This window comes from Rousettus aegyptiacus, unplaced genomic scaffold, assembly GCF_014176215.1.
Source record: "Rousettus aegyptiacus isolate mRouAeg1 unplaced genomic scaffold, mRouAeg1.p scaffold_m13_p_10, whole genome shotgun sequence".
NCBI classification, from domain to species: Eukaryota; Metazoa; Chordata; class Mammalia; order Chiroptera; family Pteropodidae; genus Rousettus; species Rousettus aegyptiacus.
Window position 1 is genome coordinate 48,777,515 of NW_023416285.1, and position 5,629 is coordinate 48,783,143.

Here is a 5,629-nt window from a genome sequence, read left to right on the forward strand (position 1 = left end):
TACAGCTCTCCCGTGTCTTCAGTCTGTCAGCCTATTCTGCAAAATTTAGACTTACCAAGACTCTATAATCATGTGAGCAAATTCCTTAAAATAAATCTCCCTTCCATACAGATATAGATATATAGGTATAGATATAGATATGGGCACATCCTATTCATTCTATTTTTTCCTGGACAACTGTGCCTAAAACAGGCAGTGATAAGAATCCATGATCTCATAGATTCAATAATCAGAAATATGGGTTCAGGACCTGGATCTGCCATTTACTAACTATATAGTATATACTGGGAAAGTTATTTTGTCTCTCTAAGCCTGTTTCCTCATCTTAATGTGAATATAACAAGTCCTTCAATTGTCTAGCCATGCTAGCTTACATGCTATGTAATCCAGTATCTCTATTTCTTTGTTTCTGCTACACCCTTGACTGTTATAAATCTGTCCTTTCTACTTAGTTAAACCTTACTTTTCCGTTCATAGCTGTAGCGGTTTTAAAAATGTGTTCATAGGTCTTTGATATTCTTCCTTTCAAATTTAATTCCCCTCCCCTCAATATAGGCTGGACTTAGTGCATTGCTTCTAATTAATAGAATATGGCAGAAATGAGAGAACATAATTTCCCAGGTTAGGTTATAAAATGACTTGTAGCTTCCATCTTGGTGTTCCTCTCTCTCTCTCATTACTTGATATGGAAGAGCCAAATACCTGGTCATAAGCAGTCCTATGGAGAGTTCCAATAGCAAGGAACTGAATCCTCCTTCCTGCCTACAGCTATATGACTGAATTTGGAAGCTGATCCTCCAGTCCTTTTAGTACTTCAGCTCCAGCCAACAACTTCATTGTAACTGCATGGTCACATAATTAATAAATATTGCTGAAAGAAAGAAAGAATGAATAATTTTCTTATAAACAGGACTATATATGACTCACCTTAGAATCTCTGACAGTGCCTAGTGCAGGGTGCAATTAAGACTCAAGTATTTATTAAATCACCACCTGGTAATAAAAGTAGCTTAGTTATGTAAGAAAGAAGTCTTGGAAACCCTGATTGTGGATAATTTAAATTGATTTCCTAAACATAATTCTTTTCCTTTCCTGAGAAGAAATGAGGGTTACGGTAAATATATGTTGTGAAGAGACTAAAAATACGCTTTGGAACATGTTTACCTTTCTCTCTACACTTTCCCCTAAGTACTTGACAAAAAATAGTTTTGGTAGTTTGAATACATAAGGTGTATAAAAAAAGATTTTTTTCCCCCTGAATTTACTAAATTCGGTGGTTCAAGATTCAAAACAGTTTGTCTTACTCTTGACTCTGGAAAGAGTAAAAGGTATTCCTTTAATGTATTTTTCTCTCAACATCACCAAAAAAAGAACAAAATGTTTTTACTGAGCCTTTTGATTTACAAATTTTCAATAGGTGGCTGCTATGTGATTTCTGGGGCTTCTTTTAATAAAGCTTGAGACCAGTGATTCCTCTTGGTGAGGTCTTTTTAAATAAGTACCTAAATATGAGAAGCCTGAAGCCAGTATCCATTTGGAGTTGGCCAAAGTCTTGAAAGCAGCTTGAGACTCCATATTTTAGAATTTTTGACTTGTTTTCTCTGAGTAATTCCACCCCCGCTTAATGGCAAATAGGAGGTCTTTATACTATATGGTGAATAGGAACTCCATTTCTCTTGATATCTATTTGGGATGTTTATTCCTATTACATTCTGTCTCTGTAGAGATTAATGAAAACAAATATTTTGGAAGCTGTAAGAAGGATCCTTAAATGTTGGCAGATGCAAAAGATAAGTGATTATAACAACAATAAATCACTTACTTTGTTCTGGTAGGCATTATTTCTCCTACAAGGTAGTACTTTCATAAATTGTCTGCTGAGAAAATTATGCTAAAATTCCATTTAAGGCAAACAAGGCTAGAAATTTATTTTATAAAAGACTAAATGGTCTGGTCTTACATTCATAACAATGTAAGAAGTGCATTTCTAATTACTTTTCTTGAAAGACTAAGGCTAGCAAACCATTTCTTGCTCATCAACTTGAATCCCTTTAGTTGTCCTAGACTTCTAAAGGGTCTCACTGGGCCCTATTTTGCATTTTAAACAGAACCTTTATTATGACAGCACACTGTTTCTCAGGTGCTTCCTTACCCTACTACTTTTTATTTGAAGCAAGCCATGTTTATACTTCAAGATTCAATATTCCACTCATGAAATAAAATGTCTAAGAAAATCTTAATAACCCCTTTTCAGGCAAAAATCAACTCTCTAGAAACGCATATAAACTGCTCACTAAAAATGTAGTTAAAAAAAATATTTGTTCTAAAATTAAAGGCAAGCCAAAAATAACCATAGGGTGAGTATTTTATTTGAAGATTTAATGCCAGCCAGAAATACCCACAAGATGAGGCAGTAGAGAGTAGTGACCAAAAACACACCAGGCTCTGGAGTCAGACAACCTGGCTTTGAATCCTGGCTGTGTCTCTCCTAGCTGTATGCCCAATCTTGTGGATATACTTGACCTCTTTATCTTCTGAAATTATTATTATTATTATTATTCTCAAATGCCATGTAGAGAGGTAGTTTATTTTTACTATTTAGGACATAAGGGAAACATTCCTACAAACATCTTAAAAATGAAGAAAATATAAATTCTTTACCAATACATGGATATCAATATGTTTTCTTAATATGTTTTCTTATATACCTCATTTTTTTCCCTCAGGGAATTTTAAAAGGCTTTCCATTTTTTACAATTCATTGTAAAAGCAATATTACAGTTATTAAGAAAAATGAAATACTAATGAAAAGGTCTTATAAGCGAATACTGAAGAAAAAGAATGTTTATATTTTTTGTTATGACAACTGGACCTGGTTCCTCATCACCTATCAGTTACTTGTCATTATAGTACTGTAGATTAAATTGTCACTGGCAATCTCCCAGACAGTAAGACAGTTTTAATAAATCTAAACTTCAGAAAGGATAAGTATATAATGAAGTGGGAGCTCTTAAATGGTGTTACATTTTAATTGGTTCAACTCCCCTGCCTAGTAATTTGGCAACTTGGTAGTCATCAAAAGCCTTAAAACTGAAACTAGAATTGGACCCAGGAATAAACCAAAAAGGTTATGCATAAAGATACTGTATTTTATTATATATATATGATGTCAATTACTATAGATATATAAAATAATTGACATATATAAAAATATATGTCATATATATAAATATATGTCAATTATTTTATATATCTATAATAATTGACATCTCTTCCATTTCCCCTATTTACAGTGCACAACTCAATGGTTTTCAGTATATTTAGAATTGGACAACCATCACCACACTTGATTTTAGAACATTTTCTTTAAAAAGAAATCGAACACTCTTTATCTCCCAACCCATTTCTGCCTCCTGTCCTAAACAACCACTAATCTACTTTCTGTCTCTACAGATTTGCCTATTCTGGACATTTTCTTTAAATGGAATTATTATGCTAAATGATAGAAACCAGTCACAAAAGACTGCATATTTTATGTTTTCTTGTGTTACCCATGTTATACCATATCAATGCCTCCTTTCTATAGCCAAATAATATTCCATTTTATAGGTATACCATATTTAATTTATGCAGTCATCAGTTGGTGGACATTCATGTTGTTTCACCCTTTGATTATGAATAATGCTGTTGTCAATATTCATGTACACGTTTTTGTGTGCATACATTTTCATTTCTTTTGTCTACATATCTAGGAGTGGAATTTACATTATTCTTGTTGGACTGAAAATCATGGTCCAACAGTGTAATTATGCTACACTCTCAAAGGTATTATGCAGAAATGCTACACTCTCATAAGTATTATGCAGAAAAATGTTGGTTATGTAAAAGGAAGACCACATAGCAATACAGAAAAAGACTATATAAAGTGAAAAAAGAATATAATCAATCTGCATAAAATCTTTTTTGGGCTTCCCACTTGCTGCTCTGTCCTATGGCCCTCTGGACCTCAGCGCCGCCCCCCCCCCGCCCCCGCCCCCGCCCCCGCCGCCGCCGCCGCTTTATTCCCTGAGGGCCAGCGATACTACTACCTTTCAGAGATATTTAGACTGTCTCAACTTAGCCTTTGCAAATGCTGTTTCCTATGCCTGTATCACTCTTTCTCCACTTCTTTGCCCAATGGTTTCAAGTCTCATCTTAAATGTCACTCCCTCAAAGAAACCTTCTCTGATATCCCTAACTAGGCTAGAGTTAAGTGTTTCCATAGCAGCCTGCAGTTTTCCATCTTAATACTTTTGATACTGGTAATTGTTTATTCAGTCAGTAATCAAATACCGAGAGCTTTTTACACACAGGGATACAGGGTGAAACAAAACATGGAAGATATCCATAATCCCAGACCTTGTATTCTAGGGAGGGAATACAATGTACAAGAAAACAGATCAATGTACTGGGTAATTTGGGATAGTGACAATTAGCTCAACGTTTATCCTGTTTGGATCGTAAAGACCATGAAGGCAGGAGCTATTTCTGTCTTGGTTACTTACAGTTTGGTAGAGCTTAGCACTCAGCCTGGCCCGCTGAATAAGTTCAACACACATATTTTTTTAATGACTGTTAAAAACGGCAAAGAAAAGACAGAAATGGAAATCGCAGAGTCCATCTCTGTAAATAATTGAGTTTGAGTACTTTTCCCTTCTTTTTCAAAACTTTCTGTAATTCTACATATTTATAATTAAAACAACTAAAAGATGATCAAGTTACTAAAGGTGAGTAAAAGAGCCCAAATAAAAAACATTTACATGTGACCACTCACTCATTAAAGACCTGGCAATAAAATCTAGTCTGAAATACTCAAATGTGTTGGTTAAGCGGATAGGATTCCCTTGACACATTAATAAGCAGATTCCCGGGCTTCAGCAGTATAATTTACCGTTTTAAAAGAAGGCCTTTTGCTTAAGCAAAAAAATGCTTAAGGATATGATCCACGGAATTTCCTGACTTCCAAAACGCTTTAGAATCTCCCTGCACCCAGGATATGGCAGCAAAAACATCGCAATTCTATTTACACGTTAATGGTAAGAAGAGAACACAATTTTTTGCGAGGTCAATAACAATACACGATTTTGCACAACAGATCACTAGCCCCTTCCCAATAAATCCTCCTACTAGCCCTACATACACGCTAGGTTGGATAAAACCAGGTAGCTCTAGCTTCAGCCGGAGTAGCATCCCGACAGAGCACCACCCCCAAGAAGAGCTCTCACCCGCTTCTTTCTTCCCCGGGGCGCATGCGCAGCGCTTTCTCCGGCCACCACACGCCTCTTCCATCCTGGCGGACGCTGACGTCACCATGAGATCCTTCCGCTCCCCCACAGAAAATGAGTCCGCGCACCTTGGTTTTTCTTAACTCAGAGAAAATGTCTATTCTCCTTATACTCCAGAGCCAAAGCCTTCCCAAGCCTGTCCCCAACAGCCCATTTTTTTCCGGATTTCTCCGTACGTTCGTTGGACTGGGAAGGCGGTGGGGAATGAAAAAGGGTAGGCAGAGACCAACTCAGTGTTGTTTACAGAAGTCACTCATCTAGGAATCGGTCCGCGAGGGTGGAGCCGAAGGCCCGGCACTTCTTTC